Source organism: Bombus terrestris, chromosome 2 (assembly GCF_910591885.1).
Source record: "Bombus terrestris chromosome 2, iyBomTerr1.2, whole genome shotgun sequence".
Taxonomy (NCBI): domain Eukaryota; kingdom Metazoa; phylum Arthropoda; class Insecta; order Hymenoptera; family Apidae; genus Bombus; species Bombus terrestris.
Genome location: NC_063270.1, coordinates 17,073,625 through 17,089,121, shown reverse-complemented (window position 1 = coordinate 17,089,121; position 15,497 = coordinate 17,073,625). Strand labels below are relative to the sequence as shown.

General features: G+C 40.8%; 1 long non-coding RNA gene across 1 annotated transcript in view; it reads left to right on the top strand.

The window, feature by feature from the left end:
- The first annotated feature begins 98 nt into the window (after window positions 1-98).
- LOC110119171 overlaps window positions 99-15,497 on the top strand; it is a 107,500-nt gene continuing 92,101 nt past the window's right edge. The window contains exons 1-2 of the long non-coding RNA XR_007227728.1: window positions 99-983; window positions 3,877-4,064. This is a non-coding gene — a long non-coding RNA (uncharacterized LOC110119171). The remainder of the gene's footprint in view (window positions 984-3,876; window positions 4,065-15,497) is intronic.

Below are 15,497 nucleotides of genomic sequence, written 5' to 3'. Positions count from 1 at the left end.
GACTGGTGATTTATAAATTTAATAGTCCATCGTCATTTTGCCGGAAAAGAGTCTGTCTCGGTCTCGAGAATCTTGCTTGGGCGACAGATAAAAAGTTTCGTCGTTGCGAATGGGCGGAGATTGTTCGAATCTCTGGGCAGTGAATTCATTTCCGTTAGTAAACGTAATTTCTGGGTTTGGAGTTTAGATTGTTATTACTAAATTGCGGAATCGATCAGTGTGTAAAGGGTATTTGTAGAGGATTATTCTTTATAATATACTTTTTAACCGAACAAGTTTGCAGAGGGTGGTTTAGGTTCTAAGGAATTATCAAACTGATTAATTTGCGAAGTGTAGTTTATAAAGCGCAGTTCTGAGTGGAAAAATTCTAAAATTCATTAATTTGTGGAGCACAGCGTATAGAATTTACGGATACGGTTCCTAAATGAAAATATTTTAGAATTCATCACTTTGCAGAGGCCAATTACATATATAAAATTATCATATATATCGTCAAATATATAAAATTTATCTGATTGTTTACGTTAAATATCGTTTTATATAAAAATCTTGCGATTAATTAATATGTATGCAGCTCGTGGGATTCGATTTTAATTAAAAAGAAATCCTGCAATCGACTAGTTTGTAAACGGCAATTCATAGAGTTTACGCTACTTTAGCGAAACAAATCCTGAAATTCTTTGCTTACCATTGTAAAGCTTTTTTTTAAATGAAAAATGTCGTGCAATTAACCAGTTCGTAGATGGCAGTTTAAAGACCTTATGGGCCGTTTGTTTGACGTTTTGGTACGAAATCGTATAGCTACTGTACCTGTTATGCAATGGTACGGTTTTATCGCGAGAACATTCGCCAGGTTGGCGTATCAGCAACGTGGAAATGCTCACGGTAGTTCTGAAATATGATCGACCCGCGCAACAATTTACTCGCGATATTATCTCACGGCAAATAGGCTAGAAGACGTAGAGGTACTTCCCGTGAGTCAGGTAAGGAATTTACCAAGACTACTGTCACGGCTGCCGCGCGTACATTCATTGAATCAATACGACACGTACGCCTCTAGGAATGTTAAATGACTGCGGAGGAGCAAACGTAGAGGAACGCGTGTTTCATTTCCAGCGATATGCTCGTTTGAGCGTTCCACCAAATTGCTCGTTAAAACGAAATTATCGTCACGCGAACGCGTATGAATGATTTTATTCTCGAAAACATAACTTTGCAATTTTCAGTTTACGATTTCGTGTGTTATGGCTCCTACATATTTTTCATTTCTCTGTTTCTTACACGAGTGTGTCATGATTATTCATTCTCACGTTCCTCGTGTGGAAGAATCATATAAAAATTAAAAAATCGAAACAGAAACACACACCTGCCGAAGCAATAACGTTACTTGGACAATTGGATCGATGCAACGTATGCGTCAGTAGCAGCGAATATGTAAATTACGAGCGCGGTTATTTTACGCAATTTTGTAATTTTGTGCAATAATATCAAAAGTTTCAACCGAGAAAGGGAAAGATTGCTTAACGGTAACGGTTACTTAACTGCGAATTGTAAAAATTGAAGACGAACGTAAGTAAACGAACGTTTGTCGGTCTAATTTACTATCGAGTTTCCAAGTCTAAGCATGGAATAAATTTAAAAAATTATTATATGGACATAAACTAGTTTGCAGGGCACTTTTGGGACAAAAGTCCACCGTAGACGAAATAAGAAAAAGTAAGAAAGAAGACGAAGAAAAAGAACGAAGGGAAGAGGGTGCGCCCTTTACACATTGCGGCTGTACACGCTGATTTATGATGCGACGAAAATTATTGCCGCTGTTAAAATATCTCGAGGCGTATTTATTGACAGATACGCGTTGCCTCCGCGAGACCATTCGTAAAACGAGGTGGTCCTCGAGACAACAAGGCAATGCCGACTCTGAATGCTATCCGTAAAGCCTCTCGGTACGAACGAATCGTAAAGGTACCATTTTCGTCAGAAACTGGTCGCGTTTCTTCCAAATATGCAACTTTAATAGCTTCCCATCAAGACTTCCGGGCGTTGAAATCAAAGTTTCCGAGCATTTTACAGTTTAACCGAGCAAAGTAGTTTTTCGCGTTATCGCGCAATTCGTTCAAATCTTTTATCTCTATTATAGTCTTTAATTTCGATAATTTTTTTAAGTACATTAATCTCTTATTTATGATACGAAGAATATTTATGTTATGCAGTAAAGATGAAAGCCTGAAAAAATCTCGAGATCCGAGAATTGGGAGAATATTCAGCATTAGGTACCTAAGTCGATGATGCTATAAGAATAATCAAGAAGCTTTTTAAATACTCTTTTTTACATTGAATCCAATAGAAGGGAAATTAACATCTTTATCCCTTGTTAAATTTTAAAATCGTGACAATAGATGTAATCGTTCTGCGAATATTTTTCTAAGAGAAAATTCATCGTGAATGTATCACAGTTAAACATTCAATTAGAAATAATTACCGTAATTCTATATATTTTTAGAAGTAAATTACATATAGTTGGAATAGATCATTGAGATTTCCTAACGCCTAACAAAGAAAGAAACAAAGCGAATTAGGCTTTGCACGATAACATAACTGTCCCATCGCACACAAGATTAAGCGATGACAAAAATGATATTATAACGATCATTCAAAATACCGTTTTCTAATAATATGCCAATGTTTATAGAAATGAACTAAATTTCGAACAAAATTTGGAAAATCCCTTCGTCAAAGAGAGAACGCGACGCCTGGCGCCTACGACACGCGATTTCAAGCGTCGCCGGTGGTGGCCGACTAAAATTAACCTTTCCGGCAACAACCCCTACGATTCCCCGTGTAAACATGCAACGGGAGTCGCCGTTGTGTTCGTCGCCGTGCTAAATCGTCCGCGCTTGTAATATTCGGGCAAGGATCGTCGGCGGCGGCAAAAATTGCGTACGTGAGGCAACTGCTTACGACTTCGTTCGTTTACTAGCCGCTTCCTATTTATACCAAACCGCCACGATGTTTTCTCCTTATCAGTGTGTTATTTTCTCTATCTCTACTTAGCCTCGGTTTATTAACTTCTTCCTCCAAAGGAACTATTTTCAAGGTTTCGTTTTGTGGTCGCGTTTCCACCCTTTTACGACGGGAACTTTTCTTTTATCAATGAATTTAATAATGTAATAGCGCGGACAATGAGGTGGAAAATTCGAAAGTGATATAGCTGAATTATAATTTAAAAAATGAGATATTAATTCCGCTTATAATTGGATTCTATTAGATTCCAACGAGTTTCGGTAGTGCGAGATATTATAGTAATCCAGTAGTTTATTTAAAAGTCATCTACAAACGTAATTCTCATAAATTAATGCTCTACGTTTAGTACGTTTCCTCGAGTCATGAAAACGTATCGCAGCAAAGATAAAAGTTATCTAATTATGAAACCAGAGAGGTGATACTTTTAAAAGTTACACTACGTGATTAAATTTAAATTCTCAAAATCTTCACTTACGCCGCTATGATCTTCCCTCATTGTTATCAACCTCGTTTAAGGAGTTTCGTTGCTCGTTCCGAGGACGAGATCTTGCGTAGGTGAAATTTTGCAAACGAACCCGAAGAAGGAAGGCATAAAAGGTTTTCATGGTTGATTTTCTGACCGTAAAGACATAATATTTTTTTCGTGGCGCATTGGAGGCGCGCGGATCACCAGCCTTCGAGTGCATTAACAAAATAACGTAATAAAATCTGCCCTCGCGGTCGCTGCTCTTTGGTCCTTCACCTCTTTCACCTCTTTCACCCCTTTTCGCCCCATTTTCGTTCCAACTTCTCTCGTTCGTTCTTTCTTTCCTCTGTCACAGTCGTCTCTTTCGTTCGTTTTTCTTTTTCTAGGTGGCCGCTCGTAAAATCTGATACATTGTGCGACCAGCCGTGGCGTATTCGTCATGTCGAGACACACCGAAGACACGCGATCGACGAAACGAAAGGATTGACCCCGTGGAACGTCCGTGACCGACCATCTTCTTTTTCTCTGCCAGGCACCTACGACTCCAGCGTTCCACGAAGTATCGATTTATGGGGTGAGTCGCATGAATACATCCTTCCGTGGATTTTTATGCCGTGCATGATGCATGTAATTCAGCGTTTTACTGCTCACAGCGAGATATCCTTGATTACATTGTGTCTGACTTGCTTTGGGATATCGCCATGTTACGTAGCTTTGCGGACCATCTTAATTCACGAGGAAACTCGAAATCCTCTTCGAGCTGATCAAATTAACGATGAGGTTGATTTCAAAGATCGAAAATTTAGCAGCGTTCGTAATTTTTTCATTGAAACTATCTCAACCGAAACTTTCGTTTTACTAATCGATTTAATGCTACGAAATTGGTTTAACTTTAAGGATATCTAATTCTAAAGGGAAGCGCCGATATATTAGGACGCTTGGCACGTCAAAATGGTGCTGCTTCTATCAATAGTAGCTTGCAAAAATCATCGATGGAGAGTAGGATGAAAGTGCAACTCTCTTTCTGCGGTAATATTCGCCAATAGAATGCTATTCATATTCGAGTGATTAATTATAAACCATAAATGGTAAAATTGTAACGCTACACGTTGGGTTTAATATATAATTAACGATATAGTACGACATAATTGGGCAGTCTATATAATGAATTAAAATACAATACAAACAGTAACGTAGATAATAATTACTATGCGAAAAGTACCTGCACACCATCAGGCAAATAATTCCTCAGTTTTTGAAACTGTATATATAATTTATATATTACAGTGTGTGTACACTGAGCTAAGTGTCTTAATCTTAATCTTTAGATCCTCGCGCTGCAAGAATCTACCAACGAATCTCGTCTCCCAATCACAGAATCGCGAGAATTCGGGCCCCATCTCGAGTCAAGTTTCAGATTTCGAGCGTAGCTACGATTCCCTCGAAACATAGCTTGGCTTTACGAGCAGTCGCCAGTGCAGTTGCGACAGTTTTTAGGGTCAAACGAATAGCTAATGCAAATACGGCTTCGTGGTCGGCATTATTTCACCTCTTGTGCTTCCACGGTCGGCCGTTAGTCTGGACTGGCTGGAGACGAGCATCTTACTCCGTCTCTTTTGACCCTCCATCGCCTTTTCCATTGATTCGCGCGTCCCTCGTCTCGCTTTCGGGAAGGACATTACGCGAGAACTTAACGCTGTTCGTTATCAATTAAGACACGGTCGTCGCAATTAATTCCCTCGGCCGGTATGGAAACGAGAAGCGGAAACGGCGTCGTCTTACGAAGGCGAGGCGCGCGGGTATTTCCTTCGGATCGTGGACGAGAGTCTTGACGATATGCGCTGGGAATAAAGCGGCTTAGCAGAGAGCCACGTAATGATACTGATTAAGAGAGGGGATTTCCAGTCTTGTTTCATTTAGTTGGACAATGGCTGCGTTTATTTCTACGATTCGAGGAAAAAGGGTGGGAAAAAGAAAGGAAGGAAGGAAGGAAGGAAGGAAGAAAACAAAAGAAGAGACGAAAAGAGAGGATGCAGGTTAAAGACGAGAAGGATATTTCTTAGATACAACGTGATCTGTGATACAAGTTTTGCAGCGTCGATCCGAGCAGTGTTAATATAACTGTTTCGTTGCACCACAAGCTTCGCGTATTTGCTTCAGTATGAAATATACCTTTTGTGCGTGTATGTGGCCGCTCTTACGTAATTGAATTATTATTAACAATATGTACAGGTTACGAGTTACACGCTATTAGCTCAATGTAGAATATTCTGTCGTACAATAGCTTAGTTATATATTATTATTTATATTATTATTGTCTATGTTATTATCTATATTGCTATTATTATTAGACATAGCTTGGTTATGAACAAAACGGATGAGATTGTACATGTAAATTTTATAAATTCCAGCAAGCAATTACTCCACATGACGTTAAATAGAGAAATCTATAACCAATAACTTGTTGCCTGCCAATTTAGTAATATTGTTAATTAGTGAATTATTGCGCAAGACGTAATCAAAACACCACTACAAGTCAATCTCCATTTCATATCACGAGGAACATATTCCGAAAGCATTGATATTCGATGAAGAATCAAGAGCAACAACGTACAGTTCTTAAAACACGTAACATAACGCGAAACACGAATGAGACGATAGGATGCAAACGAACAGACGATCTCTTGGAAGAAAGAGAGAAATCTAAAAATAAAAATTCGCGGCTGAGGAGGTGGGAGGTTTTGGAAGCAACGCGGAGAGGGTTGAAATTGAATTAATATGCATAGCCATGCGAGGTCCGGTTTGGAGAGCGACGGTGATGGAACGACGAAATCTATCTCCGACGCGCGTCCCGGTGGCCGGAGAACAAACCTGTAATTTGTCAGAGTGGCGGTCTCTAAGCCCCGGCATTATAATTTACGCCTATGTAGAGAGCAAACTAGAAAGGAGGAGGGTCGACAGCCCCGGACAACACGTACTTGGCCCTATACCGCGAAATCGATTGACTTTCAGGATACTGTAGAGTGTAGACAAGTAGATAGCATTCATTGTTCGTAGAAATAGGTAAAAAATATCGCAATGTGGGTTAATGTTGTGGGTTCTTCGCAAATTCAAGGGATTCTCGTGTAACAACGACAAAAGCCAGTGATTTTCACGAGCCTTTTTAGATTGGCTAACTGGTTATATGGGACCTTTGTAGACCATTTTGGGACATAGATAAAATAGTCTTGAAGTAAAGATCTAATTTTTTTTATTTCAGTTCTTATTGTACATGATACAAGTCTTGTGATCATCTTTAACAATGTGAGCATTGTGGCGTGCAATACAATATCTGTCATAGCCATCAGAATGCAAAAGTTAAGAAATTTTCTTACAATTAGATAGTTTACGCTGCGACTGAATCTACTTTTGAAAGGAAAACATGGAAAATTGGAAAGTGCCAGAGTTTAGATGAAAAATTTAACATAAAGTTATTCGAATCTACGTATATACATCGACGCAGGTTTCATCAATTTGTTCTTATCGCGTCTGCTACGAGAACCATCCAAATTCAAACACGCATTTCTTACCAATCAGTTAAAAAAGATGAATTGTCTCTATCATCTAAATGTCCGATATAAAAAACGTCTACATATTCGAAACTATTCGCTCGATCCTATTAAAAGTTTCCTCGTCGTAAGTCTCGAATCGAGCCATCCTCGCTTTCATTTCACTCTCCGCGAAACTCAGCGAAATGATCGTTCTCTTGTTAATCTCGTTACATCGAGTTTTTCCTCTTTTTTTGCGGTAAAAATCCCAACGAACAGAAAGCTCGGTACAGCGACGAGTCGTTAAATCGTTCCTTTCTTCGCCAAGAAGAATTTGTCATGTTTCCTCCCGTTGCTTGCCGGTGCTTTAAGCCACTTCTTCTTAAACTTCTCTGGAAAGAACGCAACTCTCGACGAATCGGGAAAGATAGGAGAGAGAAAAAAAGGAAGGGAAATCCTCGAGGGACGAAACCAGGAGAAAAAGATAAAAATCTCGCGAACGGCGGAACGCATCCGTTAAATTACAATGGGCACGTCGTCGTCGCGTTACAATGTTTTCCTTGGAGCGTGCGTGGAAAGAGAGAGGAAGCGTATCATAAGTTACCGTGTGTGGCAGAGGGACTGGTGACGTCGGTTCAGTCCATATTTCATGCTTTTGTTCGATTCTGTCGGGCATTATTTTAGGTTATGTCGAGAAATGCTTTCTGGATCGCGGTTTACCGTTCTCTTCCTCTTCCCACTTCATCCTATTCCCCAACTTTCTCTCCCTTTTACTTTTTTTCACTCCCTCTCTGTCTCTCTCTCTCTCTGTCTCTTCGTCTCTACCCATAGCCAATAACCAAAGAGGGAGAAATATGTGGAGTTTCCTGGCTAACCTCACGAGGGCTCTAATGTAAGCCCCTTGTTCGAGGTACGATTTCGTGCTGTACCATCGACACTCGACCTTGTTTGCCCTTTTCCATGTCTCCGCTTGGACAAATAACATCGAAAGAGCCGCGAGAATTACTTAATTCCGAAGTACACATCGTACGAAAGATGCTCGAGGAAGATCGATATAAGCCGATTTTGTCTCTTGTTTAGGATCGTTTAAAACAATAACATCGTCATTTTTGTAAGGGATCAAGTCACGAGAGGGAATCTTCCGATGTTTTTAATTCGCTCCCAGTAGGATGACGAGCATCGTTCATTTTGAACTGGAATTCTGATACAAATATTGCACGTACGATTATCCCATGCCTCGTTCGACCAGGTATTTATCAGTTTCGAAAATAGAAATAATGTTAACACACAGTTTATCGATGAGCTTTTTTAGAAAACTTGCACGATCTCTGTCACTCGTTTCAGGCAAATATACTTCAGGTAAATCATGTTCTCACGGTAGGTACATTTGGTCGCGTCAATCTGAGAACATGGATGGTCTTACAGCCTTCTTTCACGTGCTTAATCCGAATCATTCGATCCATTCATGTACCTTTATTGGCGAAAACTATCGATCACTTGATAAGAGCGACTCTATAATTCTCCTTCTCACAGATGTGAATGATCGATAACGAAGGCAAGCGTGCTGCATCCTGAAGATTATCCTTAGTTGACGAGAATTCTTTCCAGTAATCAATTTCCACCACTAAGTGGAGTACTTTTCATACAAATCTTCGCGTGGCTGAATCCTCGCAGCATAAATCAAACTGATTTTGTCCCGTTCGGACGAGGGGGGTCGACTTTAACGACACACGTCGTTCGGAATCGTCGCGAAGGTTGCCCGCGTGTCATTCTTGTCGGTCGTTTAACAGCGGCGATAAAACACGTTCCACCTATCCCTTTCTACCTTCGACCATCTTTCCTCTGTTCGTAAACGGCCGAAACCTTCTCTTACCATGGTTGCACATGGCTTATAAGAGCGCGTGCCACTTTAAAGCATTTCTGCCGATATAAGGGGTTGACTTATGGCTCGCGCGATTCCCCCGAAAAACGACGGAGACGCCAAGATTGCGAGAACCGAGATACCAGCACCAACGAAGAAAAGAATCGAGAAGAAAAGAAAAGAAAGAACGAGAAAAGCCAAGTATGAAGCATACGAAGCAGGGTGAGAGAAGAGAAGAAAAGAAGAGAACTAGAAAGAGGGAGAAGAGGAGAGACATACGCGGTGGCGTCTCGACCGGGACGACCGGGATATTGCATTGTGTTTTCTTTCGGGACAAATGATTTACCGTGTTTCCCCTTATATTGCCGCGAGCTACTACAGCCCCGCAAAAACACGTAAGGGGTTGCGAGAGTCACCGTGAATCGGCGACGGGGCCACGAAGCGCAAGGGGATGCCGTTGGTTGAACAAGAGAAAGAGAGAGAGAGAGAGAGAGAGAGAGAGAGAGATCGAAATAGAGGCGGACGGAAAGCAAACCGTACGATATGGGAGGTATTACATATTTATGGGCTTCTGGTACGGGCACGGAAGCAAATTTCAGGCAAATCTTGCTGGAAATAACGTTAGAGCCATTGGGACGTAAGGCCGCACCGTTTTCGTAGACGACGAATATCGGCGCGGTCTCGAATATTATTTTCCTTCGGGGCGGCCGAGATTCCCACTATTTTTACGTGTACGATCCTTCGTCGGCTTGTTTATCGTTTATTAAAATCCAATATTTGAATATTTCTTTCTGCCTAGCGCGAGAAATCGTGCCCTCGTGTCGTGGATTCTCATCTCGTTGGTTGCTTGTAATGTTCAGATTAGTGTAGCCTTTCTCTGTATATAATTGGAATATTTCTTCGCAAGGTATTTTATTGGCGATTTTTCTACGCTTTTCCTATGCCTCAATAATATAATATTTATCATATAATTGTGCAAAAATTATATACAAGATGTCCTGTTTCTCACATTCGGTTCCAAGTAAATATCCTCGAAAAGCGTTTGGAAATTCGCGAGTCAGCAGACAGCGAGGGAAACTCATCGAGAAGTCCGCGAATTAATCGCAGTGCAGGAAAGTTAACTCATAGGGAATTCTACCGGGCGTATCTACCAGCCAGGCTCATAGAGAATTCTACGGGGCAAATTTGCAGGAAATAACAAGCTACCGGTAGCAATCATGCAAATTAGCATTCGGTGATACATTATTCGTTTCCCATCGAAGCTACTGCGTCCTTGTCTTCGAAGGAGGGGTATAGCCTTCAAGAGGGTGGCAATTATCGTTTCTTTGTTCGTTGAGTGGTGCTCGCGAACGATCGCGAACTGTGTTCGTGAACATTATCGTTAATAGCGTCATTAACGTGAGATATCGTCGCGGATATTCGTCGAAGAAACCGGAAGGAGTTAACCTCTATTCCGTGGAGGACAGTGGAACTCGATGGACTGTCGACTTCCGATTTGTTTCGGCGATATTTTATGCGTGGGTCGGAGAACGACCCTAGGGGAGCGAGCACGACTGACCGGCGAATTATTGAATATTGAGCAGAGCCACTTCTTCATGATCGTTGGGAATCGGGGGAACGGGAAACAATGGCTAGCTCGTGATCGTAACTATCATTTCGGAAAACAGCTACCCCAGACACCGTGTTCCATAGAAAACTCGTAAACCGGTGGCCACCCGCAGCGAGACAAATTTTTATTAAGCCGATGCAGCGTGGCGGGTGCTTTGTTGGTGATTAGAAGTTTAACGAGGGGCTGGATAGGGGCGGAGCGAAGTTAATTAAGCTTGTATTTAAAGGAAATTTGTACTAGTTTAAGTTCTCGAAGTCTCGGTATCAAATATTCAGATTTAATGTTTCAAATGTAAATAAAAATTCAGTATCATCGTCATTCGATATATCATATAAATCATATAAATGTTAAATATCGTTCCACTGAATATCGAATTTTATTCCACTGAATAAAATAGACAATTGATCCTTTAAATACTTTTGTGATAATACCTTTGTATGTGTCTGTGTTATATATTTTCAAGTTTGTTCCAAACTTTTCGATATAACGAAGATAGTCGAATCTCGTAACAGGGAAAACACTAATGAAATTTCATAATGTTTCGTATAATGCACATAATATATTCATAAAAGGTGTCTGCGAATGTTTGAATACTTTCGTGAGCCTGTGTAGCTGGGAAAGCCTGTCAGGCTTACGAACCTTGGCGACCGAGTAATTTTCGATTGCCAAGACGAAACGACGGATGAATAAGTAAGAAGATATCGAGCCTGCAGCAGTTTGCGATCACTTTGTAGTCGGATCGACTATCTCCGTCTCCTTGTGGATGCGTAGCAGCTACGGTCGAAAAGGGGTTGTTCGGGCTGGCTTTCCACGGAATGTCCTGGTTCGCCGTGGTTAGAGGCGGCTGGATACACTGGCATGGGATTTCGCGAGCAATTACGTGATTAAGACGCCTCCGGCTCTGCTTCGGGTCTACTAAGTACGTACTTAGGTCTGATCCGTTACAGTGCTAACTGGCTGTCTCTCCTACCATCTTGTTTCTCCTTTACCGTCGACTGTATCGTTTCTTGTCCTACTCTGTTGGTACGTGTATTTCACGACGAACGTTTATCCCGTCGGCCCTTCTTCGTGAATTTCGTCGCTTTTGAAAATAGAACCACGGATCGTGATCAGCTAACTGAACCACACAACTTTGCATAGCAACGGCAGTCTCATTTACCGTAGATAGTTTTATAAAAAACTACTTTACTTTATAAACTTTTATTTTATAAACTTTTACTTTATAAACTTTACTACTATAAACTTTTCGTGGATAGTTTTATAAAAATCTGAACAAGTTATATATTTATGCTAATCTACATTGTTTAATATCTGCAAGCGAAGGATCGTTTTCTACGTTACTTTGATTTTTAAACTAATTTTTGGCAACTACATTTTTTTAACGATTATATAGTTCTTATAGTCCATTGTCATAGTAATAGATATAATATGACAATTTATTAAGTCTGTTTTACTTCTGTTTTCTTGGTTGAGACCGTAAAACCTTCAAAGGGATTGTTCATCAAGCAATCTCTGTTGCACATTTTGTTGACTTTTCTGCATTAAGGAAGTTTAAGTTCATGGAAAATATAAACTATATGTGCCTGTATGTTCCGCTTCTTAATTGTAAAGAAAGCTCAATTTTTGTATAATTGGCACAGACAAAAGCTAAAAAATAATAAACCGACGTTTATTGGCACTTATATTTCTTTCTGTGTCTTCTGGAATTTCTAATAACTAGTTAGAGAGAGAAATTGTATTCTCATTCGTACGTAGAACATTTTCCTATAGAAAAATAAAATTGTTAAATTAAAGTTTTCTATAAGCACTCTCCAATGGATCTGTCTAAGTGTAATTCGAAAATATCTGATATAATTTCTTCAATAGCATTACGATAGTTATTTTATTGTCACAACTATAAAGTCGTGTTTCATCCTTCCTTCTCCATGAATCTATACAACAGACCATCCGTAGAGAGGCTCACGAGGAATTAAAAACGACGGATGTCGCGTCCATCCTAGCTTTTATCTCCGGTCGCGACGTGTCGCGTACACTTTATGGCCTCGTGAAAGAAGTCCTCGTCGCGTTAGATATTCATTAGGAAGGACGAACAACGTGGTCCCTCTAGTCGTTACGAAAAGACGCGGGTGAGTTGGTTGTCTATAATAAAAAAAAAAAAAAAAAAAGAACAATAATTGGCTGGAGTAACGCGGCGGGTTTAAAAACATTTTACGACGCTGTTAATTAACCCGGAAATCACAATACGAGGCACAGCGGCGTCGTTGGAGTTTCTGTTTGACGGAAAGCCTCGATTCTAACACGCGTTTTACGTTTTAATAAAATACTCTTCGTTAATTATTTGCGCGACTCGTTTCGGCTGTTTCAGCCTAGCTTTTACGCTCGTGCTTTCCTCTTGACGCACTTGTTACGCGCTCGATGTTGCTCCCTAAGCTTTCACGTTGATTCGCTCGTTTTCCTGCGAAAGCAACGTCGTAAAGTAAGGATTAAAACTACCTGGTCTTCTCTGTGTATCGATGAAATAGTAACAAAATGTATGTGGAGCGCTTTGTGCAGTGCTAGATACGGTTACGTATGTATTTATTTATTTCAGCCTGATGGTATAGAAATTGTACTTGGTTTTACATAAACTACAGACACAAATCATAAGTAAGATATCTCGTCTATGGTTATCTTTCTTCTGTATCTCAGAATACTTTGTATAAACCTTCTCTCTATTATACCAGCACGATTATGTTTGAAGCTGTTGGAAGGTAGCTGCATCTTCTGAAATCCAATCGTACACAGGATATTCGAATATTCAAATTTTAGTATTCAAATTTTAATTTTCAAATCCGAGTTCAGATTCTTTTAACTTTTCGATGGACATTCGGGATATTCTACACAAGTGAATTACCGCGAATAAATAAATGTTCTCGAGTGTAAATTTTCAAGCTTAAATACTACGAGTTCAAATACTTTGTCCACAATAATCTTTATTTTTTTTTTTACTATCCATATAAAAAAGTTTTCTTTCGTTCGATCATCTGAAATTCGAGGCTCACCGTAGGTCATAACCAAACCATAATCTCGGACACGAAAAGAGGAGGATTAGAGAACCAACTATCTTTATTGCTGAGAGCGTTTAGTAAAAATCTCAAGCATAATCTCGACGAAATAGGATAACTATAAAGCGTGGAGTGTATCAAGGAAGGAATCAGCGTGTTCCACCCTCTTTCTTCCAACGATTTCGACGCGTCGAACCACTCGAAACGCCTAAGGGGTATATGACGCGTGGCATGGTGTGAACGAGGCCTCATTTGAATCCGAATGGAGACGATTTTCGCAGAAGAGGTTGTCAGTGAAATGGCAGGCCGCGAGAGGGAAGAAAGAAAGCAACGTAGAACGAACAGAGAGGACGAGAGAAACGGTTCACTCTACTTTCTGGCATAACGACGATGCCAGCAATATGTCACCGACAGATATTCCCGTTGGTATTTCAGAGAGTGCGAACTATCGACCGGAAGCTCATGTATTTCCGTTTCTATATTGCATCGGGCTCACTTGGATTCCCTTTCACCGAACCGTTTTTTCTTTTTCTCCCTTCCCTTTCTTCTTTATTCTTATTCTTGTCCTTCTTTTTCGCGATCCTTCGTTTCAAAGAAACGCTGAGTTCGCGTTTGCCAGTCGAGGTTCTCTATTTCTTACGGATAAAAGTAAACATCGAATTGAAAGTTTTATTTTTACGAGAGAAAGAAGTATGTACATTGATCTTTTCCCTGTTTTTCTTGTTTGAAGAAACTATGATTTCTAATATGTACGGAAATATAGAAGAGATAATCGCCTGTGACTTAACGGTATCGATAGAGTACACTAAAATATTGCAAAATTAAATGAACAAGTGTCCAAATGGATCACACAGTTGCAACGCATCTTTTATGAATTTTCTTAAGCTGTGTCTCTTCCTCTTTCAGTCTTTCGAATGTTGTGGAGAAGATTTCGCAAAATAGCAGATTAGAATGGTGAATTATTGACAAATGATTCACATTTCGCGGTATTTTCACAAATTCACACGGTCCTTTCAAGAAGTCACTTAGTCCATCCTCCCTTACAATTTATCCGAAGGTTTCATTTCATCGGCTTACATTATCGCAGAGGAGCCGCGGGGCAAGGTGGCGGATTAAGTCGCAGAAAAGCAACAGCTCGAAGCGTTCGTCGAATGTCGCTGTTCGACTATTAGCACTTCCTCCCTCTCACAACCTTCCATCTACTGTTTCGCTGGCGGGGTTATTATCCTGCCGATTTCATAACATCCTTCGAAGTCGACGCTTCCTTCGGTATTCCTCTCTTCTCGTCGTTTCCCCTCCTCTTCCGGGACGCTAGAACGCCGACACTCGCGCTCCATTAAAGTAATGAAGGCACTGTTGCCTCCGTCTTCGTCTGTCCTAGTCGCGTGACGCTACGGACACCAAAGGGTTTCCTTCCAAGGAATTTATTCCGCGTCGGGGGGCTGTTAAACTCAAAACAAACCCAGGCCAACCCATCGTCTTAGCCCTTTCTCATTTTCCGTGGCTCGCGCCTCTGCGCCTTATCCGTCGACGCGGTCGTATCGTCGCCGTGCTCGACGACGTTTCTTCGTTCGTTGTCGTCGTCGTCACGCCGCGAGAAAGACTTTATCGTTTCGCCTGCTTTGCATCCAGGGTATTAAGCCCACGCTGACGACCGGGTATTATTCTTAAACTGCGACGCTCGCGGCTGTTCCAGTCCCTCGATTACCCTCTAATTCTAATTTGACGTTTTCCAACCTACCAGCCACCGGTACTTTCGCCTTTCATAAAAACCGGAGACGAGACTTCTGGTTATTTCTTGCTTACCGCGAAACTGGAACGACTGTTGCTTTTATTTTCTGAGACTGGTTGTCGGTGTCCTTCCGCGCTGGTAATTGCTTCCTTGGAAATTTGCTGATTATCTTCTGCGATGCTAGTGTTGTGCAGGTGTGCAGCGGCTGCTTGATTAACCAAGAGTAGAAGGTAA